The sequence below is a fragment of the Crocodylus siamensis genome, chromosome 3, assembly GCF_052110815.1.
Source record: "Crocodylus siamensis isolate JL-2025a chromosome 3, ASM5211081v1, whole genome shotgun sequence".
NCBI classification, from domain to species: domain Eukaryota; kingdom Metazoa; phylum Chordata; order Crocodylia; family Crocodylidae; genus Crocodylus; species Crocodylus siamensis.
In genome coordinates this window covers 108,792,748-108,818,020 of record NC_143397.1, presented here as the reverse complement: position 1 = coordinate 108,818,020, position 25,273 = coordinate 108,792,748, and the positions used below count along the sequence as shown (strand labels likewise).

The 25,273-nt window shown below is 49.3% G+C and overlaps 1 long non-coding RNA gene across 1 annotated transcript in view; it reads right to left on the bottom strand.

Moving 5' to 3' along the window:
* Positions 1-21,781, bottom strand: part of LOC149868643 (uncharacterized) — a 45,070-nt gene extending 23,289 nt beyond the window's left edge. Inside the window, exons 1-4 of the long non-coding RNA XR_016441013.1 lie at positions 21,675-21,781; positions 5,262-5,404; positions 1,081-1,166; positions 96-182 (exon numbers count right to left, since the gene is read on the bottom strand). This is a non-coding gene — a long non-coding RNA (uncharacterized LOC149868643). The remainder of the gene's footprint in view (positions 1-95; positions 183-1,080; positions 1,167-5,261; positions 5,405-21,674) is intronic.
* Between the last annotated feature and the right edge of the window lie 3,492 nt (positions 21,782-25,273).

The following is a 25,273-nucleotide window of genomic DNA, read 5'->3' as shown; positions in this document are numbered from 1 at the left end:
ATTTGGATAGGGTGAGCCTCAAGCAGTGCATCAGGAAGACACAGAGACATCCTCTCACTGAAAAGCCCCAGTAGAGATTTCAAAAGGTCTCTTACCTTGGTTTGGCACCAGGGCTTCAGTGAAGAGATGCCTGTGTCCCAACTGATCACTCTGGTCATCTCTATCCAAGTCACGGCACCAAACTGTGGAAGAAATCAAACTTTGCATTGTGGTTGAATCAGAACTGACAGAGCCAGCTTTTCTTTATTGAGGGCTATACTGTGATCACAGGGAAAATTCCATACAGCAAGGGGAATCACCCACTTGTGTGTTTCAAAAGATTTGTCGAACTCTATAAGTTTACAAGCATACTTATATTTAAGACAGAGAAAGAGAAAGAGAAAAAAAAATGCGACTTTGGAGAAACAAAATAATAGTAAATTACTCACAGGCATACAGGCAGTTTACTTAAAGAAAACATCTGTGCACAAGGTAATTTATCAAGACAAAACAAGGCATGCAAGATTCCTTATCTCAGAACATGTAACTGAAATAAGCAGTATCAGCACTTCTGGTCTCTGTCTGTTTTCCTAGTCAAGCAGGCCAGAAGCCTGACCAAATCCACTACCACAAGCCAGAACCTGTTTGTGACAGCCACTTCTCCCATGCCGTACCTGTCTTGGGCGGGGATTTCCTGCCACTTGTGCCATGCCTCTTGGTGGCATCTCCCCAGCTGCAGTCTCCTGGCTCAGTAGAGCCCATCTGAGTTCTCCTCCCCACTTGGATCCGGCTCTTGGGGATTGACTCCCTTTCACCCTCTGTCCCGGGCAGCTGAGTGAATCTGTCTCTCCTTCTGCACCCCACCTCTTGTTCCCTGCGGCTACTCTATTATCATGGAAAAGCTGCTCCAGAAGCATCACTCCCACAGCGTTCTTCCCTCTTCCCTCAGTGCCATGTCTTTCCCGGCAGGCTACTCTTACCCTGTGGGGAGTTTTTTCATCTATTCAAGTGCTCCTGCCTGTTCCTCTCCACACATCCTCCCACTAGGTGCCTTCTTTTTTCCAGCCTCCCGGAAGTGTTCCTCAGTTTTGTTGGACTCACCCAAACGGGTGGTGGGCTTCTCTCAACAGTCTTCTTCCAGGTGGCACCAAGAGGGGAAGTCAGCCAGCATGCTGGCACAGCCAGACCTAAATTCAATGTTAAAATTAAACAATTGTAAAGCATTATCCGTAAGTTGTCTGTCTGTGTGGTTTTTAAGCACTTTGGGCGGGGGGTGATCAGTTTCTAATGTAAAGTCCCATCCCAGGAGGTAATAACAGAAATAGTCTACCCCACATTTGATGGGCAGACATGCCCACTCAATTGTTGCGTATCTTTGCTCCTGGGGACTTAATTTTTGGCTGGTGTAGATGGGGGCATCCATCTGTAGAACAAAAAGATACAAGAAATTGGGCATTTGAAGGACCATGTCCCAGCACAAGGCATTTTTTTTGTTTTTCAAAAAGCTTCCAAGCACAACCGGGACCATTAACTCTTCTCTTCAATAGGTCCATTAACAGGGCTGCTACTTTTGCAAAATACAGGATGAAACAGAGGTAGTAACTAGCCAATCCAAGGAAGGCTCACATTTGTTTATTTTAGTTTGGGGTAGTAAGTATTCTCTGATAGCCTCTATCTTGTCTGTTAGTGGATGGATACAGTCCTGGCCCACCAAGAACCCTAGATATTTGGTCTCCGCCTTCCCTAATGCACATTTTCCCAGGTTTGCAGTCAAACTGGCTAGTCTTAGTTTTTGGAGGACTGCCTGAAGGCCTTTTAGGTGCTGACCACACTCAGAGTAAACAATGATATAATGTAGGCCGCAGCGTATCATTGGTGAGGGGCTAGGAACCAATCAATAAGTCTTTGAAACATTGCTGCAACCCCATGGAGGCCAAACAGCATACACTTGAACTCATATATGCCCCATGGCATGTGGAAAGCGGTTTTAGATTGATCCTCTTTTCAGACAGGTATCTGCCAATAGCCCTTAGTCAAGTCCAAGGTGGATATAAATTTAGCCTACTCTACTCTCTCTAGTAATTCACTTATCTGCGGCATAGGAAAAGCACCAAACTTTGCAATTGCATTTACTTTTCTGAAGTCTACGCACAACCATAGTGACCCGTCTTGTTTGGGCATGGCTACTAAGGGGCTTCACCACGGATTGTGAGATTCTGTTATGACTCCCTGAGTCAACATTTTATCTATCTCTGTTCGAATTAGATCATAGAGATGATAGGGAATCCTCCTCCATTTTTCTCTCTCTACTTTTCCCTCTGGGGTGATAATGCTGTGACTTATCCCCTTTGCACAGCCTGAGTTTCATAGCTTCATAGTTACTAGGGTTAGAAGATACCTGAGCAGATCATCGAGTCTGACCCCCTGCTATGGCAGGAAAGAGTACTGGGGTCAAACGACCCCAGCAAGGTGTACATCTAGCCTCCTCTTAAAGACCCCCAGGGTAGGAGCCAGCACCACTTTGCTTGGAAGTTGCTTCCGGATCCTAGCCGCCCTGACCGTGAAGTAGCGCCTCCTGATATCTAGCTTAAATCTACCCTCTGCCAGCTTGTCACCGTTATTCCTGGTCCCTCCTGGCAGTGCTTGGGGGAACAGGGACTCCCCCAATGCCTGCTGGTCCCCCCTGACTAGTTTGTAACAGGCCACTAGATCCCCCCTCAGCCTTCTCTTGTGGAGGCTGAACAGGTTCAGGTCCCGTAGCCTCTCCTCGTAGGGCCTGCCCTGCTGTCCCCTGATCATGTGAGTGGCCCTCCTCTGGACCCTCTCCATGTTGTCCACATCCCTCCTGAAGTGTGGTGCCCAGAACTGGACGCAGTACTCCAGCTGCGGCCTGACCAGTGTCGCATAGAGGGGGAGGATCACCTCCTTGGACCTGCTTGAGATACATCTGTGAATGCATGACAAGGTGTGGTTGGCCTTCCTGACTGCATCCCCACACTGCCAGCCCATGTTCATCTTGGCATCAGTGATGACTCCAAGATCCTTTTCTGCCTCTGCACTGACGAGAAGGGAGTTCCCCAGCCTGTAGGTATGGTGCTGATTGTTCCTCCCCAGGTGCATTACCTTGCACTTGTCGGTGTTGAATCCCACCCTATTCTCATCCGCCCACCCCTGTAACCTGTCTAGGTCTGATTGTAGCCTATTCCTCCCTTCTAGTGTGCCCACATCCCCCCACATCTTAGTGTCAGCAGCAAATTTGAACAGGGTGCTATGTAACCCCTCTTCCAAGTCACTGATGAAGATGTTGAACAGTGTGGGCCCAAGGAACAAGCCCTGCAGAACCCCACTGCCCACATCCCTCCAGGTTGAAAATGACCCATCCACTACCACTCTATGGGTGCATCCCTCCAGCCAGTTGGCAATCCATTTGACTGTGTGGGTGTTGACACCACAGTCACCCAGTTTCTTGATGAGAATGGGGTGAGAGACAGTATTGAAGGCCTTCTGAAAGTCCAGGAAGACTAGGTCCACTGCTACCCCTGCATCTAAGGATTTGGTGACCTGCTCGTAGAAGGCCACCAGGTTGTTCTGACAGGACCTGCTGCTAATGAACCCATGTTCGTTGCCCCTAAGCATAATCTCCCCTCCTGGCCCCTCGTGGACATGTGCCAAAATAATTCTCTCAAAAAGCTTACCCAGGATTGAGGTAAGACTAACTGGCCTATAGTTTCCCGGGTCCTCCTTCCTCCCCTTTTTGAAGATGGGAACCACATTGGCCCTCTTCCAGTCCTCTGGCACCACACCAGGGCACCACGAATGCTTGTAAAGTCGTGCCGGGGTCCCACAATGACCTCAGCCAATTCCCTCAGTACTCGAGAGTGGAGATCATCCAGACCAGCTGATTTGAATACATCCAGTCCGTTCAGAAGCTTCCTAACTAGTTCCTCACAAACCCTTGGCCTAGGTGTACCTCCCCTGGGGTGTAAGGGGGGCCCAGAGTGGGGGTGACTGTTCCGGTCCCTGCTCAGGAAAATGGAGGCAAAGAAATCATTAAATAAAAAAAAACTTTGTCATCTGGTGTAACGACAAAATTTCCTAGCTTGTCCTGCAGGGACCCCATGTTACCCGGAACCTTCTTTTTGCCCCCTATGTATTTAAAAAGGACTTCTTGTTGTCCTTGATCCCAGAAGCTAGTCCCAGTTCCATCTCCACCTTGGTCTTCCTGACTGCCCCCCTGCATCCCTGAGCAACCACAGTATAATACTCCCTGGTGATGGCCCCTCCCTTCCATTGGGTGTATGCCTCCCTTTTAGCTAGGAGACGTTCCCAAATGCTTTTGCTGAGCCATGGGGCCTTTTGCACCCTCCTGCCCCCTTTGATCCGTGTTGGGATTACCTCCCTTTGGGCTTGGAAGATCGTCTTCTTAAGAAGTAACCACTCTTCTTGGACACCTGGCTCCCCTCCCCTCCGGGACCTCGGTGCTTCCCCGACTATTCTCCTTACCTCATTGAAGTCCGCCCTCCTGAAATCTAGGGCTGCTGCCTTGCTGTAGGCCTTTGCCACCTTGCGCTGGATGGTGAATTCCAGCAGGCGATGATCACTGTCACCCAGGTGGTTGAGCACCCGCAGCCCCCTCACCAGGTCGTTGCCCATGGCCAGCACCAGATCCAACAAGGCATCTCCCCTGGTGGGGCTGTGCACCTCCTGAGTTAGATGGAGGTCCTGCATTTTGGCTAGGAACCTACGTGAGCGGTCAGACCTGGCTGACTGCTCTTCCCAGCAGATGTCTGGAAAGTTCAGGTCACCCATGATGTCCATGTCCTTTGACCTAACTACCTCCATGAGCTGACTTAAGAATTCCTGGTCTAGTTCTTCCCCTTGGTTGGGTGGTCTGTAGTAGACCCCCACCATTAAATCTCTTTCCCCTCGACTGCCCTGTATTCTAGCCCAAGCACTTGAGAGTACCCCTCCTCTGATTCGTTGCTAATTGATGAGGATGTGTATTCCTCCTGAATGTAGAGCGCCACGCCCCCACCTTTCCTCTCTGTCCTGTCCCTCCTGTACAGCTTATAGCCCTTGATATTCACCGCCCAGTCATGCATTGGGTCCCACCACGTTTCAGTGAGCCCCACTATGTCTGGGTTGGTGTCAGCTAGCAGGGGGGTAAGTTCCTCTTACTTGTTTCCCATACTACGAGTGTTTGTGTAGAGGCATTTGAGGCCTCCTGTGGATGTGTGCGCTGGCCCCCTACTTCCAGCATTACCCTGGCCCCTCTTGCCTACCTGTGTGTATGTTCCGCTCGTCGGTCTAGGCTGGCTGTACTTGTGGGTGTTGCTTGGTTTGGCGGTCCAAAGCTTCCTCCACCCTCATCTTCCCCTTCCCCCAACAAGCCTAGTTTAAAGCCCACTGGAGGAGGTCCGCCAACCTAGAAGAAAACACACGCTTAACTTTAGGGGAAAGGTGGAGCCCATCCCATCCCAGCATGTCTCTTGTCATGATGTGTGGGTCATTGTCAAGGTAGCCAAAGCCCGCCTCGAGACACCATTCCCGAAGCCACCAGTTGGTCTCCGTGATGCACATCGCACATCGTCTGCTCGCTTGTAGGATAGAAGAGAAAACCACCTGTGCGCCTATCTCCTTCAGCATGCCCCCCCAGAGCGTGGTAGTCTGCCATCAGGCGACCAGGGCTTCTCCTGGCCGCTTCATTAGTACCCACATGGATTAGGACCATGGTGTAGTAATTGGTGGGCTGGATCACAGCCTGGATCATCCCCTTCACATCCTGAATCTTTGCTCCCGGTAGGCAGTAGACCTCGCATATCGAGGGGTCCTGTCGACAGATTGGGCCCTCTGTACCTCTCAGGATGGAGTCACCTATGACAATCACTTGACGCTTTTTCCTCCTGGACTGCTTATCTCCTTTGACCTGCTCGGGTTCTTATTAAACACATCTCCAAATTCTCATACTAGAAGCCTAAATTGCTCCTTTTGCCCCTCCATCAGTTGAGCTCCTAAGCAGTTTGGTGTCCTCCTGTTTTCCCTGTAATTTATTTGTTTCTAGTTTTAATTCAGATTGTTCCTTTACTGGGGTTGACAACAGGCCTTCAGATTCATTCCAAAGTTTCAACAAATTGACGTGAAAAAGTTGTTTTTCTTTCTTGAGCCCAGGACAGAAGACTTCATAATCAATGGGGCCAACTCACCTAATTATCTTCAACCGCCCCTGCCAGCAAGTTAGGAATTTACTTGTGGTGCTAGGTAGGAGAAATAAACTTTCTGCCCCTCGTGTAGCTCCAGCTCTTGTGCCCTTTTGTCATAGTAGGCCTTTTGCTTCTCTTGTGCTTGCAGGAGGTGGTCTTGGACCACCTCTCTGGCCCTCTGTAAACAGCTCTTCAGTTCCCACACATATTCTGCTGGTTGCAGCCCCACAGATCTCTCTCCCAGACCTCACATACTACCTCTAATAAACTCAAAGGCTTGTGTCCATATACTAGTTCGAATGGGAAAACCCCAATGATGACTGCGGAGCTTCTCTTACTGTGAACAATAATGGGGATACTGACAAGTCCCACTTACAGAGTTCTTCTTGGGTATACTGGTGTAGCATATTTTTAAGGGTCCCATTAAGTCTTTCCACCAGCCCCTTGGTTTGGGGATGATACACAGTCATACGTAGGTGCCAGATTTTAAGTACCTGGCACAGGCTTTGCATGACATGAGACAGAAAGATTGCCCCTGGTCCATAATTATTTCTTTGGGGATGCGCATGCTCAATACCCATTTGAGCAGTTTCTCAACTACACGGGGTCCTGTAACAGTATGAAGAAGGATTGCATATGGAAACCAAGTGGCACAGTCGATCAGGACCCATACAAATCGGTGGCCCACTGAACTTTTCAGTAGAGGTCCAACTACGTCTAGTGCTATCTGGAAAAATGGTTCTGACACCACCGGCATAGATTGCAATGGAGCCTGAGGGGGTTTCTGGAGGCTGACCCACTGACAATTAGGACAAGCCCGACTGAAATATACTTATTCATGTAGTTGTGGCCAAAAACACCATTTGGTTAGCCTATGCTCCATTTTTGCCCTTCCCATGTGCTCTCCCAAGGCATTTGTGACGGCCAGCTTCAACAGTGGGGCTCAGTAAGGTCAGGGGATCAAGAGTTGTGGTATCTCTGGCCCATCAGGTTGGCCTGATTTTATTCTATAAAGCAGGCCCTTTCTAAGTTTGTAGCTAGGCAGAGTATGACACCATTTGGGGCATACTACCTGTTCGTTGCGTTTGTCCAATTTAGACTGGATAATGGATCAGAACAGATCTTCCCCTTCTTGGGCCTCTGTAACAGGAAGGACATCCTAGGGTTGCCATGCTCTCCCCTAGCGCCCCTGACTGTGTCCAGTTCGTCTACAAAGCACCCTTAAGTCTCTTCTACCATGTCTTTGATCTTATATACATATTATAGGGAGGCTGCTTTTTCATCTGTCTGGACACGGTTTTCCTCCTGTACATTAGTCTTGTTTTGCTAATGGGTGTTCCTGCGCCCCCCCCAGCTATGGGCTATGCGTGGCTCCAACCACCCCTTTACCACGCCCCATGCCTCGCTGATGTACCAGATGTTGTTTGGTCTCACTCCTGTCACTTGGGCTCTCCACAGCCCTTGTCTCTCTCTCTCTCTGTGCCTTTCTGGCACTTGGGCTCTCTGCCACCCTTGTCTCTCTCCACGCCTTCTCTGGCACTCGAGAATCGCTGCCCCCCTTTGCCTGGGGCTTCTCTCACTGTCCCTTTCCCTGGGGCTTCTCTCACTGCCCCCTTGCCTGGGGCCTCTCTTGCTGCCACCCTGTGCCTGGGGTTCAGGGTTGGTGCACTACAATGCAACATCTTCTCTCTGATGTTGAGGATCAGCTCACCCCTAATACTGCAGCTTCTCTGATGCTCGGGTTGGCACACACCCTACTGCAGCGATTCTGGGGCTGGGGTTCCCATGCTGCCATGGGTCCCCTATGAGGCCTCCTCCAACCCCTAATAACCTCACCCAAACCTCCAGTAATAAACAGCAAACACAAAACTCAAGCCCCTAGGCTATAACATAAATTCTAGCTGTCCAATTATAACATTACTCGAGCCACCCCTGGTGTGCTCCATCCTTTACCAGTCTCGGGGTTTTACCTGCAGTCAGGCCTCTCCTCCCTGCTGGCCCTGGGAGGGCTCCTTCTCCCTTAGCTGTTGGCAGGCAACTGCCAGTCTGGCCTCAGCCTGGGAGTTATACAGGAACCAGGCCCTGCCCCTTCCGGTCAGCTGACCACTAACAGGGGTAGGTCCCTGGCTCCCTCTGGTTGCCCTAGCAACCTGGGCTCCTCCATTAATGCTCCACAAGTAGCGGGCACCTCAGTGCCCTGCTATAGCCTCCCAGAAATGGTCACTGCTAAATAAGCTCTCAAAATCAAACCCATCTGAGTCTGAGGGGACTTCTGATTATTCGCTCACAAGTCCCAGACATTTTTCATCCTGTGCTCTCAACACATTCAGGACATGGTAAATTTCAGCCCAATCCCAGCCCAATACCATAGGATAAGGAAGATCTTTAGCTAAGCCAACAGGCATCTCCCTTGCCATGTTTAACACCTTCACCCAATACTTCTTTCAAGGATATGTAGAGAGTTGTCCATGCATACATACCATTTGGACTGCTGTCGTGTTTGGGGCCCGATCTTGAGGAGTTAGGTCTGCCTGACTCAGGGTTTGAGCACAACCCATGGCTATGATGGCTTGTATCTTCTTCTCTCCCACACTGGCCCAGACTGTGGGCTTCTCCCTCTTTTCATCTCAGCTTGGTTTTCCTATGCTGCAGTTCATCATCTGCACTGGACTGTTATCCCTCCGGTCCTTCTGCTGTATCTGAGCTTTGAAATAAGGCTCTCCGAAGCTGCATACTGGGTGGCAAGCAGTTGTACACTCCCTTTCCATGTGCCCCGTCCATCCACACCAGAAACAGGATTGGAGCACGTCACCCCTCCTAGACTTCCTTACAGTCAGTCTTCTGCAGTACGAGATTTGGCCCCTCCTTTGGGCCTCGCTGTCAGTTATCTTCTCCTTGTGCACTGTTAAAATCTTCAGCTAGTTGCAGGGCCTCTGAAAAAGATTTCCAATGGTGACATTGCACCCATCACTGTGTATTTTCGTCCAGATCCAGTTGAAATTGTTCTAGCAAAATTTGATCACACAGGTTAACCTTAGACATTTCTTGTGGTCTTAACCACTTTTCTATCAGGTCTGCCAAATGCTGGAGCAAGATCTTCGGAGATTTCATAGATCCATAAATCGTTAGGGGCTGGAAAGCACCTTGTAGATCATTGGGTCCAGTCCCCCTGCACTAGGCAGGAAAAGACAACTGGGGTCAAGTGACCCCAGTGAGGTGACTGTCCAGTAATCTTTTGAAGATTTCCAGGGTAGATGACTGCACCACCACTGGAGGGAGTTTATTACACAGTCTGGACACCCTGACTGGGAGGAGTTTCCCAGAATTGAGCCTAAAATGGCCATGCAAGAGTTTGTATCTGTTGCTCCTGGTCTTCTTCAAGGGTGCCCTGGTGAACAGTTGTTCACCAAGTTCTTGATGTACTCCCCTGATGTAGAGGTACACTACTAACAAGTCCCCTCTCAGCCCTCTCTTCTGTAGGCTGAAGAGGCCCAAGTCCCTCAACCTCTCCTCATATGCCTTGTCTTGCCAGTCCCTAATCATATAGGTGGCTCTTCTCTGGACCCTCTCATGTTTTTGCACATCTTTGTTGAAGTGTGGCACCCAGAACTATACATAGTACTCCAGCTGCGGTCTCACCAGTGCAGAGTACAGTGGGAGTATCACTTCCTTAGTTTTGCATGAGATGCAATGTTTAATGTATGCCAGCATGTTGTTTGCCCTGCTGGCCACAGCATTGCACTACTGACTCATGTTTATGCGATGGTCCCTTTTGGTCATGTTGGGGATTGTTTGCCCCCAGATACAGCACCTTACACTTCTGAGTGTTGAACTTCATCTGGTTCCAGTCTGCCCAACTCTCCAGCCTGTCCAGGTTCATCTGTATCTGCAACCTATCATCAGGCATGACCCATAAGTTGGTGTTGTCCGCAAACTTGGCCAGTGAGCTTTTCACCCCCATATCCAAATCATTGATAAAGATGTTGAAAAGCACCGGTCCAAGCAGAAACCCCTGAGGCATACCACTGGCCACTTCTCACCCGGATGACACAGATCAGTTCATGAGAATGCTCTAGGTCCTACCGTGCAGCCAGTTTTCCACCCACTGAATGTTGAGCAGGTAAGCCCACAATCTTCCAATCTTTCCACAAGGATATCATGGGATACTAGATCAAAAGCCTTTTGGAAATCTAGGTATATAATGTCAACTTTCTCTCCCATGTCCAGGTGGTGAGAGACCTGTTCGTAGAAGGAGATGAGATTGGTAAAACAAGATCTACCTATGATGAAGCCATGCTGGCTGTCATTCAGAATCTTACCCTCAACAAATGTATAACACATAGATTCTTTAATGAGTTTTTCCAGGATTTTCCCTGGGATGGAGGTTAGGCTGATTGGCCTATAGTTACCAAGATCCTTCCTCTTCCCCTTCTTGAAGATGGGCACAATGTTGGCCCTCTCCCAATCCTCAAGTATCTCTCCTGTGTGACACGATTTCTGAAAGAGTTTTGCCGAGGATTCTGCAATGACCTCAGCCAGCTCCATCAGCACTCTCGGGTGAAGTCCATCTGGTCCTGCTGACTTATAAATGTCTAGCATTTTTAGTTGGTTTTGCACTAGGTCAGCATCCACAGTGGGAAGGCTATCATTCCCACCAGGCCCCCTCTTTTTATCTTCCCTCTTCATTTTTGCTCAGGAGGCTTGGTGGTACCTCTCTAGATTGATGTCCAACTGATACATAATTTTCTTTTTTACTTTATCAAAATCTACTGCTTCTTGCCACAGCCTTTTCTTAAGAGCAAGGTTTTGTCTCTAGTCTTCCTGGATATAGGGAAGACTGCAGGCCCTCAGCCAGGAGGCTGAAGAAAGCAGGTTGACAAGAAAATGCAGGAGGTCCTGGCAGAGATGCCAGAGACACAAACTGCTTTCAAATCTCTTGAGTTGTGTAGGAACTACATTCTTGGATTTAAAATGCAGGGTAAGAACACCTTATTGTTTTGATGTTTTCTTTTGTTTATGAAGAAAGCCCAGGGTTGCTCCAACCAGGCTCAAAGTGTTGCAGAGGTACTGGTGGGACATGAGAGTGCTTCAGCACTGGGTTAGCCACCAGGCAGCCCCCACACTGAAGCACCCTCATGCCCTAGCCAGCTGGGTCAGCATCTACACATGCATTGTGGTGCACAAAAAACCCCTCTGCATTTCCAAGTTACCCTGCTACATAGTTTATTAGTTTCCTGCAGCGTAATAGTGGTGTGTGTGTAGATGCTGAGACATTTACCGTTGAGCTAATTAGGCAGCCCAGAGGCAGCGGTGAAAGAGGCACACTGCAGACTAGCGTGGCACAGGCTACAGGCAGCCACAGCAAAAACTGCCCAGCGGCGGTGAGGGGGAGGGGCCACTTTCCCTATGCTGAACAGTGGTTTCTGCCCAGCTGCTGCTGCTGCTGCTGCTCAGCCACAACAGGAGAGCCCAGAGCCAGCACGGGGCCCAGGCTCAGCAGTGGCATCAGAGGACAAACTGCTGCTCAGCACAGGAGAAAAGTGGCCCTTCCCCATCCCGCTTTTGGCGCTTTCTCGTGCAGGCACTCGGAGCCCATGCAGGGCTGCCCTGTGTCTGGTCTGTGCTGCCACCACTGTGTGGTGACGTGGTAGAAATGCAGGACAGCCCTGTGTGGGCTCCAAGTGGCTGCACCAGGAAGCACCAACAGCGGGAGGGGGAGAGGTGCTTTTCTGCCACACTGAACAGCAGTTTGTCCTGAACTGTTGCTGCTCAGCCAAGATGGGAGAGCACAGGGCACACCTGGTCAGGGCTGTGCACACTGGTCCCTGCCTATAGTACGGGGCTGGGGCTGGGGCTGGGGGTCACTGGGAGTGAATGGGCACACAGGAGCCAGTGACAGCCAGATGGGAGCACAGGGTCCGCACTGGTGTTCCAGGGCTAGCACCAGTGAGGCCCAGAGTGGGGTGGCAGGAGCACAGAGTCCTGGCTGGCAGGGACTCTATGGAGCCAGGCCAGCTCCTCTCTCTTGCTGCTAGCACAGCCCGGCCCAGCTTCATAGACCCATGACAGCCAGTGCCCTGTGCTCCTGCTGCCCTACTTTGGGCCCCGCTGGCACTGGCCATGGACATCAGTGCAGGCCCCACACGCCCACTCACTTCCACTCCCAACCCCCCCATCCCCACCACTGCTTTCCTCATTTTCTTGCCTGCCCACCAGGTGCTCTGCACCATGTGGCTCCCAGCTGCATGGCCAGACTGCTGGACTGGGATGACCACCCGTGGTCCTCCCCTGGCTCCCCCTCCACACCTGAATTTCCTGCTTTGGCACAGGGAGGCATGAAAAGACCCACAGTCCCAGGCCAGAAGCTTCTGCTAGGCAGGGGCTACCGGCTGGAGGTATGGAGTCAGATGGGCCTTACTTGTTGCAGGATCCTGCCATGGCTTCCCCTGGGTCCTACTGCCTCTGTCATCTTTGACAGGCTGCCAGGGGCAGATAAATATTAATTTTCTACATTTTTAGGGTCCCCATGAGCTGGATAGAATGGCCTGGCAGGCCGGATCTGGACCGCAGGCCATATTTTGCCCACCCCTAAGCTAAGCATTCAAGGGGAAAAGAAAGAAATAGGAGTATTTAAGATAGAAAGGTGTATTCTGATAAGCAAAAAAGTCCCATTTCTATAGATGATGGCTTCAATGGATCACATGCAGTGGGGATGACATGATGACTGCATAGAGTAGGACAGCATCACCTGCTAAAGGCACAACCTAATCATCTTCCTCCTGCACAGGAAGATGAGGGGATAGGAAGCAGAAACTTCTTTTGATTTGTTCAGTAAAGGAATCCAGCCTCTCAGACAGTATTTGTAATAACATGGGAAAACACACCATTTTCAGATGGGAATGCTATATGTCAGGGATTAGATGGTAGATGTTAATATTGATGCATAACTGGCTATTAATACAAGTATTATAATGTATTCTTATAATATTTTGTCATTACAAATTGGCCTGCACTTTGAAAGTATCTCTTAAATTCAGCAAAAGTTATATCTGTACAGGATGTGTAGTAAACTAGCAACACATGTTTTTTGGTTTTAGTTGTTTATTCAATTATATAAAATGTCTGAGCTAAGAATCATCTTAAGAAATCCATTTTCTGTAAATTGGTTGCAGGGCCATAACCCTTCCTGAGCCATCAACCTCCAAGTGAAAGTAAAATTCACTTCCTGTAACCTCTGTCTTGCTTTTACCTCCAATGCTGTTTTTATGCCATGTGTATATACATAAGTTGTTGCAATTTGTGCTGTTTATAAGATATTTGATAGACGTCTGTTACTGCAAGTCATAAATGTAGTGCAAACAGCAAATCTTAAAGCTAAGGTCCATTTGGTCAAAACGGATAATAGCAAGATGGTCTGATCAGAGATCAAAGCACTTCCCTCTGGTATGAGACAGAAGCCTGGTAGAGGTATGGATTTTTATCTTGAGTAACAGGCTGTGTAAGAATGTTTGGGATGCATTGTGTAAAAATGTCTTTTATGAATACTCTAAAGCCTTAATTCCCCAAATGCTAAATAGAGCTTTTATAGTTGAGAAATATTTTGTAGAAGACTATTTTTAAATTTATGTTTCAATTAACAGTAAAAAAGTCTTTGTTTATTCCTTAAATAAGCTCCATTTGTAAAATGTGTTTGCAAATATTTTGTATTTGAATGCCAGCCTCCTAAAACAACCTAGTATCCTTAGCAGAGAGAGGTAGTTTGCCATGTTAGGTGAAAAGAGAATGGCCATTTGATATCAGAACTGAGTACTAATGTAAGAAAATACCTGAGTACAGAATGATTTGTATCAATGGGGGGATTAGTTATCTGGCAGTAAAACTGGTGAAGGTGCTGCGTAAGCGGAGATAAGAGTCATCTCTTCAAAGGTTATCAATAAGAAAGAACAATAAATGTATTGTTCATTCAAGTTTGGATTTGTTAAAAAAATACTAGTCAGAGGACTTTTTAACAGAAAATAAGCGTTCTGGAATTCTGCTTCAAATGGCTCTAACTCCTGTTAAAACCCTCCTGTAACTCAAGGGGAATCTCAGAGAAAAGACAAAATAAATAGGGGATTAGAACTTAGATCTTACAGATGTTCTGAGAATTTCCTCCCATAAAAACCAGCCAGTTGGAAAGTTGCAACCCTATTGAATATGCCATGACAAATCTCTTTTTAAAAAGACAAGAAGGAGGACCTGGGAAACTAAAGACTGGTTATCCTCACCTCAATACCTGGACAATTATTGGAGCTTATCCTAAGGAAGTCCACTTGCAAGCATCTGGAGGACAAATGGCTCATCACAAGCACCCAGCGTGGACTTATTAAAACAAATCATGTCCAACAAATTTGATCTTCCTTGACAAAGTAACTAGTTGGGAAAATGAAAGGAATGATGTGCATATAGTGTATCTGGACTTCAGCAAGGCTTTCAACCAGGTCCCGCATCGGTGTCTCATAAATTGGAGAAATGTGGGCTGAAGAAAACTACTATCAGGTTGATAGACAACTGGCTCAATAGCGTCAAGCAAAGGGTAATTATAAACAGATGCATATCAGAATGGCAGGAGGTTTCCAGTGGAGTCCCATAGAGGTCTGTCCTGGGCCCACTGCTGTTCAGTGTGTTTATTAATTATTTGGATTGCGGCATTAAGAGCTTCTGAAGGAAGTTAGCAGAAAACACAAAACTGGAAAGGATGGCAAACATGTTAGAGGATGCAAGCGCAATTCAGAAGGATAGCAACAGATTGGAAAGATGGGCTGGAGCTAACAGGATGAAGTTTAATGCTGACAAATGTAAGGTGCTATGCCTCAGGAGGAATAATCAAAAACACAAATATAAAATGGGTGACACCTGGCTGGATGGCACCTATGCAAAAGGACTTGGGAATGTTGGTCGATCAGAGACTCAATGGGTATTTTACACGTGCTTTGGAAGTGGGTGGGGAGAGGGGAAATGCTTTAGAGTGGCTCTGAGAGCCACTCTAATTAAAGTGCCACAGCAACTCATGTGTCAGCATCCCTGCACTTCAAAATGGTGGCAGGGGCACTTGAACTAAAGCTCATTTGACAAGCTTTAATTCAAGTGCCCCTGCCCCCGTTTTGAAGCATACAAATGCTGATACATGAGATATGGAGGCTGGCTGGAACACCGTAATTACCATGCTCTGACAGGCTGTAATTACAGTGAGTCGGAGCAGTCTCCCTGTTTGTGTACAGGCACACAGTGAGTCTGCAGTGCATTGCAGCTGCACAAAAAGTAAATGTGGTTTTGGGACGCATCAATAGACTCTCTAGGTACAAGATATGGGAGACTGTGCATCTACTCGACACTAGTTAGGCCTCATCTGGAATACCATGTGCAGTTCTGGGCTCCATATTTTAAAAAGGACATGGAAAAGTTATGAGAGGGTCCAGAGGTGGGCAACAGTGAGGATCAAGAGCTTGGGAGGCAAGTCACATGAGGAGAGGCTGAAGGCGGTAGGCATGTTCAGCTTGCAGAAGAGGTACTTAAATGGGGACATAATAGCAGTCTTCAGATACCTGAAGGGCTGCCATATAGAAGACGGGAAGCACCATTTTTCTCTTGCTGCTGAGAGGAGGATACAGACCAATGGCTTGGGTTGCAGCACATTAGGTTTAGATCAGATATCTGGAAAAACTTCTTCACTGTTAGAATAGGGAGGCAATGGACTAGGCTGCCTCGGGAAGTTGTGGACTCTCCATCACTGAAGGTGTTCAGGAAGAGGTTGGACAGCAATTGGCTGGGGATGATCTAGGCCTAGCTATGCCTAAGTTCTACTGTGGGTGTTTCCCATGCTTCTTGGCTTTGTTGGTTGCCCGCCCCCCCGCTCCGCTCTCTTTCTGCTATATGTGGCAGGGTGTTTTTATACTTTCCTCAGCGACATTAGTATTGGCTACAGCCAAGGCTGGGGACTTTGACTGAGGTGTAACAGTGCTCTTGCAAGGATGGAAGATAGAGGTTCTTGGCTAGAGCATCTCGCCCCTTCCCTCAGGGTCAAATCAATGGCCATATTTGGGGTCAGGAAGGAATTCTACCCCATGGTTAGATTGGTATGGATAGCAGGGGTTTTGCCTTCCTCTGTAGTATGGCGCATGGCCCTCTACCTGGGATCACTTGAGCATATATTGACAACATTTCATAGAAGCAGGATGTTGGCTGCCATCGTCCCCCTGCTTTACCTGTGGCAGGTTAGGTTGTTAGATCTGTATCGTGTCCGGGTTGACAATAATTTTATGCAGAGTTTAGATTATGGTTTGGATAGGATGGTTTGGATAGGAATGATCCTGCCTCAAGCAAGGGGTTGGACACTGAAGGTCCCTTCCAACCCTACTTCTCTATGATACTTGAAGGGCTGCCGTAACAGATCACTGGAGGGGGTCAAGCAGAGGCTAAACAACCACTGGTTGGAGATGATCTACACCAGGGGGATTCCACCTTTTTTAAGGAGTATGCCCCTTCTGGGTACACTTCTGGTAGAGTGGGGGGGGGGCGTGGCAGCGGCCAGACACAGAGTGGGGGGCACTTGCGTGGGGTGGTGGATGCCAGTGGTGACCACTGCCATGTGCAAGCTCCCCCCATGTCCAGCCAGCCAGGTGGCACCTGTGTGGCCTGCAGAGGGACACCACTGCCCTCATGCACCCCCCCCGGGGGCCCTGCTCCTGGGAGGCAGCGGGATGGGGTGGTGAGTGGCAGTACTCCATCCCCATCCACCTGTGCGTACCCCCTATGGCCTTCCCAAGTACCCCTGGAGGTACCCCAAGTTGACAACCCCTGATTTAGGCCTAGCTGTGCCTATGTTCCAAGGGGTATTTCCCATGCTCCTGGACTTTGCTGGATGCTGCATGGGGTTTAGAGGTCATTTTCTTCCCCTGCCCCCACTGCTAAATGTGTCCAGGGAATTTTTAAGCCTTCCACAGAGGCACTGTGTGTTGGCTGCAGCTAAGGCTGGAGACTTTGACTGGGGTATACAAGTGCTCCTGCTGAGACTTAAACCTAGAGGTTCCCAGCTACAGGGTCTTGCCCCTCTGCTCAGTGTCAGACCAATTACCACTTTTGGGGTCAAGAAAGAATTTCACACTCTGGTCAGACTGGTACAAACTATGGAACTGTGGGCCTTTTGGCCTTCCTCTGTAGTGAAGGGCATGGCCCTTAGGTGTCTTTTTTTTTTTTTTAATGGAAATATGGTAACTGTATTGGTAGTGGGGGGGAAAGAGATATATGAGTGCCAGTGCCCTGCCCCTGCCCCTCACTCCCAGGCCATAGCCCCCCCCAGCCCTGCTGCTGCCCCTCACTCCTGACCTGCAGACCCCCGGCCCTGCCAGTGCCCCAACTCCCGGCCCACATTACCCTATCCCCCATCCCTTCTGCTGCCCCTTACTCCCAACATGCGGCCCCTGGCACTGCCAGTCCCCAACCCTCCCTGGTGCCCCCCATTCCCAAGCCAGCCCTGTTGGTGCCCGTCACTCCAAAGCCACAGACCCCTGCTCCCCCCCAGCCCTGCAGTGTCTCCTGGCCACTCTGCCTGTGGGTACCAGCCCCAGTGCTGCAGGCGCGGCCTGGCCACACAGCTCCCCACTAGCCTCTTCCCCCACTGGAGAGGAGGAAACCTCCACCCCACCACTCCTGCATCCCCAGAACCCAGACAAATTCCTCCAGCACCAGCAGGCATGCCCCCCGCCCCGACAGTCCCCAAGCCCTGGTCCTTCAACCCTCGCCCCCCATAGACTTGCCTGCAAACCACAGCCAGGACTGCTCCTACCACCCTGCCTGGCTGCATGCCCCAAGCAGTTCCTTGCTAAGGCAAGGCAGGAAGTGCCAGGGAAAACTTTGATGCCAAGTAGAACAAAGTCCCAGACACTTGTTCATATTTTTTAAAACTGTTAGAAATATTATTAGGAATGCATAATGAATAGAGTGTTGTTAGAACTGCACAGTTTGCATCTCGTACCTGATAAGCGGAAACACTACCAAGGACCCTTTGTGCTAAAGTATCACTCCCTTTCTTTCTTGGCCAATCTGTCAGCCTTTCTCACACTAAATCACATACTCCCCTGACATTCACATGCAGATTACAGAAGCAGTAATTCAATTGACTGTGTGTCCTTGAAAGAGGGGAAATTTCAACTTTTGGTGACCTAGAGAGCTTTCTGAGCATGCGTAATTAGCTGATGCATATATGCCTATCCGCCCCGCATACTTAAGTAGTTAATTATAATGAACATGCGACGTATGAAGTGACATATTTACATATATGTTTGTATGAACCGGAAATAAGTTGTAAGAGTTCCTGTTTCGGCACACGTGCCCAGGAGGGGGAGTATATTAGAGCCGACTGCTGGTTTCCTCAGGGGCAGAGTAATCTGAGACTCTCTGTCTCTGCTCTGACCCTATTTGCAAATATACCTTTCGTGTTGCTAATAGTGTGTGCCTGAGGAATTATTATTCGCGAGCCTCCGCATCAAAACCATCCAAATGGAGATCAGGGGACCCCAAAATAGGAAACGTTCAGGAAAACCCAGACATATAGCAACCTTAAGGACTCTCTACCTGGGATCTCTTACATGTATATTCAGAACTTTTAGAGCAGCAAGATGTTAGTTGCCATGGTCCCCCCGCTTTACCTGTAGCAGGTTAGGGTGTTGTGTCAAGACTATGTCAAGTGTCAGCTGGCTAGCACTTCGGCTCTATACTTGCAGTGCTTGCCATGGCTGAATGGGAGACAGCAGGCAGGACTATTAAGACAGCACAATAGAAAATACCAAAGACCACAAAAGCACGATGAGCAGTACCAGACCCCAAACACAGCTGATGCAGCAACCTGACACCTCAACACACACCCAAACAAAAGAACAAACCTGCGACAGGACACCAGTCCCAAGGGCAGCTGTGGCTCCCCCTGACAGCCAAGCCAGCTTTGCCCCCCACCCCAGCTCCTCAGGGTGACCACTTCACTGTCCTGCCTGCCACACCCTGACAGAACTGTGTTTTATATTAGGAAGGTGTTCCCTAGTGTCCTCAAGTGTCCACTGGGTCTGCACTTGGCCTTCCTTTGCCAGACCACGTCCTCCTCACTTAGGTTATGGCAACAACCCCCCAAAATCCACTACCCCACTCTGTGCACCACTGGCACCTGCTTCTCTTTACATAAGAACTGCCATTTACTTGGTCAGACAATAGGCCCATCTTACCCAGTCTCCTGTCACACAGTGGCAGAGAACAGATGCTGAAAGGGAGAGTGAACTGGGCATTACCAGGGGCTTTTTTCATCACTGCTTCTCTTTTATTTGCAGCCTCCAGCATTTAAGGTCCAGGAAATTCTAATTCAGAGGCTGTATCCCCAACTCCCATGCTCAATAGCTACTGAGGTTGGCCCTAGCTGCAGTGGCCACATTGTATATAGTGAACCTGTGTACTCTACAGGACCATGACCTACTTTAAACATGTGGGCAAACTGGGCATGCAGTCAGCCTATATTATACACCATATTTTGTGGTGTATAGATCAACACAACGTATAGGTCAATCCTGGTTTTTTGATGCAAAAAGGCAGGATTTTGATAGGTATGGTGTATAAACAGAGGCCAGGCTTGGCACTTGGCTGGTGCAGCCCCATTCCCTCTCAGTGGTGCTGCCTGGGCTGCATCAGCTGAGCACCAAACCTGGCCCTTTCCACTGTAAGTGGCACTGCTGAGCACCAAGACCAGTCCCATCTCCTGCGAGCGGCACTGGGCTCAGTACTAGGCAGCATCACTTGCAGCAGACAGTGCTAGGCTTGGTGCTCAGCTGATGTGGCTCTATCCCCTGCGAGCCCAGCACCACTCATAGGGGATGGGGCCCTGCCAGCCGAGCGCCAAGCCTGTCCCCTGCGAGAGGCACCAGACTCGATGCTCAGCTGGGAGCATGCTGGCTCACAAGGGACAGGGATGGGCTTTGTGTTCAGTTGGCACAGCCCCATCCCCTGTGAGTGGTGCCAGGCTCACAAGAGATGAGGCCATGCCAGCTGAGCACCAAGCCTGGCCGCATCTGCTGTGAGTGGTGCTGTGGAGCACTGAACCTGGCACTACTCCCTGGTCTAAGGACTGAGCCTGGGGGCTGAGGGAAGTCCTGGTGGGAGTGGGATTTGGGAACTTCATTGGTAAGTACAAGGGAAGTCTGTATCTAGCCTTGGTATTAAGCTGGTCTGTGCCTGTAAGAGCTGACAACAGTATCACAAGTCTGAGAGCAGAGCTCCTCTTTGCTCTCTATTCTGTTTCTATTCTTTCCCTGTGTATATAGTAGGGCTGTGTAAAATTTCACTGACCGTTTCGTCTCAACACTGTTTCAACTCATTTCGAGGTTGAAACAGCAAAATTAAAATGAAACAAAGGGCCTCGAAACAAAATCCAGTCAAAACATTTTGAAAGTCGAAACATTTTGACCATAGCACTGGGGATGGAAGTCAGTCCAGTTGGGCTGACTCCTCATCCCCAGCCGATCTAGCAAAATGTAGAAACAGAATCAAAACAGCCCCACTGTTTCAATGAAGCAAAACGGAACAGCTGTTTCGAATCAAAATGAAATTCGATACAAAACGCTGTTCCATTGAAACCTCAAAACTCAAGGCGAAACGGAACGGTGCTGTTTTACACATCCCTAGTATATAGTTCTGTAAATTCCATTGTATATAATTGTATTAATAATTTCTTATACATTCCTGTTCTTTTTGTGTCTTCTGAGTTTGTTTAATATAATCTAGTGGTTGAATTGTTAATCGGAGTCTGTGGTTTTTTGTTACTAATTAGTATTTGGCCAGCTAGAGTTAGGCTGTAGATTTACAGCTGGCATTGTAACAGGCCACCCACCAATTAAAAGAGAGATTGGTTTTGTATAATTAGCATAATTGAGCTCTCACTCTCAACACTGATGCCCCTTTCCTCCAATGATTTGCCCAGTTCCTTCTTGAATCTAGCTAATCCATCAGCTTGCACAACATCCAGTGGCGATGATCTCCAATGACCTCTTATCAGTTTATTCACTGGGTCTCCTGGCCCTGTCTGTTCATCTCACCCAGCCCACCAGACTTTTGGTACTGACAACACACTATTTATTTCTCTGGGCCCCTGGCCCTGTTCTGGCTTCAGCCCCTGCCAGGTTTCCAGCCTCACCTCTTAGCCTTAGCTCTCCCAACTTTGGCCTAGCTTCCCTCAGCCCTCCAAATCCCTAACAGCCAACCAGACTGCTATCACTCTCACTATCACTCTATGCCAGCCCGCAAGCCCTTGGGCCCTGACACTCAGCCACACTGCTATCACAGTGTGCTCCTCCAGGGACCCCTCCCCCCAGCCTCCATGGACTTTGCCTACCCTTACAGCCACAATTCAAGCCTCTAGTTAAACTTACACAAAACACAAGCATAAAATCTACTGGTTTCTACCACAATCTCCTAACCCACCTCAGATCTCCATGCTGCAAATCCAGTCTCCAGGTTCTCTGCAGTTGCTCCTGCAGGCAAGAGCTGCTTTACTTCATGAGATCAGGGCCTGACTGCTTGTTTTGACTCAGGGATGAGCTTATATCTGCCTGGACTTTGCCCATTTCTGGTCAAATGATTTCTGTTAACTTTCTTACTACCCAGGTGCCCCCCTCAAGCTCAATAAAGCGCTTGCTGCAGCGTACACTGCTGAACTGCTTACTCAGTAGCTGGCTTAAGATCAGCTGCCCCATCAAAATAAAGCCTGCTATCCCTCCATCTTAAAATAACAGGGACCTTTCCCCCCTATTACAAGACCCAGCAACTTATCAAGGTCTCAGCACCCATTACTGCTACCCCCACAAATATGAGCACAGTGAGAATGTGATATGGCCACATGGCAAGCATATGGTACGTTCCTGGATGGCAGTGATGCCTGTCACTGTGTGAGGCGGTATCCAAATGCTCTCTGCCGCTGCTGGACATCGATTCCAGATACGGGGTAAGCATGGCTGACAGCTGGTGGGTACTTATACCTACCTCATCTGTGAGGGAGTGCTGTGGGAACATGAAGCCAGGTGGCAACACATGTCTTCAGGCACCCCGGACAGTCCGGCTAAACTGTTATATTAGGGGTTGATGCAAAGAGCACCAAGGATGCTCTTGAGCACAAGTACAGACACAACAAGGTGCTCATGGATTCCACTCGACCCTTGTGGACTCAATCAATACCTCTGTCCACTCAGAGATAATGTGTAGTAGGCCTACACTTCTGCATGCTACTTGGGAAGCCACATGGCAGCATGCTAGGACTGCTTGATTCCAAGCCTGACCATTGTCATTCACTGGTGATGGTATATCTGCACTTTGTCCCACCGCTTTCTGGACTCTTTGACCCAGGACTGGCACCAGGGATCCCCACATGTCCATCTTTGTGTGGTCTGCTGCCCCCCTCTCTCTGGCCATTCTCTGGACCCAGGTCTCTGTCTAGGTCCTTGAGAGATTACCAGGTGCCAAGTTACTGTCACTGCCATTTACAGGTGTCTGGTCTGAAAGGAGAGCATAGAAAACAAGAGTTCATTGTTTTGCTCACTGCTGCCCTGACAGCATGAAGAATTTTCCAACCAAATTTGCAACTTGCAAGGCCTTTCAGCCAAGCTAACATGTTGACTCTCAACATGGTAAATTCACTGTCCCCTCAGCTCTCCTTAGACTCAGAACAATGCGGGGGAGGGGAGGGTGGCTAGGCAGGCACATCCTTACATTGCAGGGGAATGGCAAGGGCCACAGGACTCAGTGCTCCATGAGTTCCCTGGGACTGACCTGGCCACTTGGCAAGGAGAAGGGTGGAGAAAGTATGCTGGCATTGGTGGCATGTGTCCTGCTGTCAAAAGTACCTGATGGTGGTGGGACACCTAACTGCTCTTGTGTTGTCTGTAACCCAGGACATCTTCTTCCTAGGTGATGTAACCCTGATCCAGTTGACCCCACTGTGGAAGCAGTTGTTTGTTCTTACACAAGGCAGCCCAAACAGTTTTGCCTTACTCTTACTGCAAGAGATGATGATCCCAGATTACTTTGTCTTGTGGAAAGGGAGGCCGTGCTACAATGGCTTAACTTAGTGTAGGGCCCTACTCTGAAATGTCAAGGAACATTGGTGTACCTGACCAGCCACTATCAATTTGTAGGACATGACCAAGATCACCATAGACCTGGCTCTAGCTTAATGCTGTAATGGGGTCTGCTTCCAGACCCACACTGCAACTGTTGTGGTCCACCTCCCTCTGCTTCTAGCCTTGCTCTCTTGCCTGACATGCCTTGATGTACAAGTTGATATACTTAGGAGTATGAGTTTCAGAGGACTGGAGTTTGGCCTTTGCTGAATACCAACACCTGCAGCTGTGAAAGAGCCCATGACTGTACAAACTGTGTCTGATGAGCAGAAGGACTAAGAGAATCTTGAATGACTTGTGGGGCAGGCATCCATCCTCCCCACTCCTCATAGACGTTGGCGCCTGGTGACCACAGCTACTGAAAATGGGGTCTGTGCCTGATGACAGCTTTGACAAGAATCTGCAAACACACAGGAGTACCAATGCAACCGGATGTCCAGGATAGCCGCCATGCACAGGGGCAGCAGTAACTTCTGGTTGCTGCCACACCACCAGCATGAAGGTGAGGCTATGGGTGCAACTGTTTTTTTCCACCACCCCGCAAGTCAATATGCAGGGCAGCTGCCCTAGTCACCCTGCCCTGCCTGTACAAACATACAAATCATGCTCGCTGTGCTGCATGGCCATAGATGCTTTAAGTGACTTGTCTGGGGGATTTGCACAACCACTGGGGGTTGCGCTGACCAAGTGACTGCTCTTACAGTTTAAAAGCCACTTGCTATCTTCTCTCTGTCTTTGCATGCTTGCTTGGGATGAAGGGGAGCCACAGGATGGTGGGTTGTGCCAACAGGACTTTCTTGGGAGTATCCAGAGCCCCAAGCTGAAGTGGGTAGGGTGGGGAATTAGGTAAACCACAGGTTTCCTCAATAGTTTCATAGTTTCATAGTTTGTAGGGTCAGAAGGAACCTGAGCAGATCATCAAGTCTGACCCCCTGTCTTGGCAGGAAAAAGTACTGGGGTCAAATGACCCCAGCAAGGTGTTCGCCTAGCCTCCTCTTAAAGACCCCCAGGGCAGGAGCAAGCACAACTTCACTTGGAAGTTGGTACCAGATCCTAGCTGCTCTGACTGTGAAGTAGCGCCTCCTGATGTCTAGTCTGAATCTACCCTATGCCAGGTTGTGACCATTATTTCTAGTCAGTCCTGGTAGTGCTTGGGGGAACAGGGACTCCCCCAATGGCGCTGGTCCCCTCTGATTAGTTTGTAACAGGCCATTAGATCCCCCCTCAGACTTCTCTTTTGGAGCCTGAACAGGTTCAGGTCCCGTAGCCTCTTCTCGTAGGGCCTGCTCTGCTGACCCCTGATCATGCGGGTAGCCCTTCTCTGGACCCTCTCCATGTTGTCCACATCCCTCCTGAAGTGCGGCGCCCAGAACTGGATGCAGTACTCCAGCTGCGGCTTGACCAGTGTCACATAGAGGGGGAGGATCACCTCCTTGGACCTGCTCAAGATGCATTGGTGGATGCATGACAAGGTACGATTGGCCTTCCTGACTGCATCCCCACACTGCCGGCCTATGTTAATTTTGGCATCAATGATGACTCCAAGATCCTTTTCTGCTTCTGCAGTGATAAGAAAGGAGTTCCCCAGTCTGTAGGTATGGGGCTGGTTCTTCCTTCCCATGTGCATTACCTTGCACTTGTCGGTGTTGAATCCCATCCTGTTCTCATCCGCCCACCCCTGTAAGCTGTCTAGGTCCAATTGTAGCCTATTCCTCCCTTCTAGTGTGCCCACATTCCCCCACATCTTAGTGCTTTATGTGAATTTGGACAGGGTGCTTTTTACCCCCTCATCCAAGTCACTGATGAAGATGTTGAACAGTGCGGGCCTGAGGAATGAGCCCTGGGGGACCCCACTTCCCGCATCCCTCCAGGTCGAAAATGACCCATCCACCACCACTCTCTGGGTGC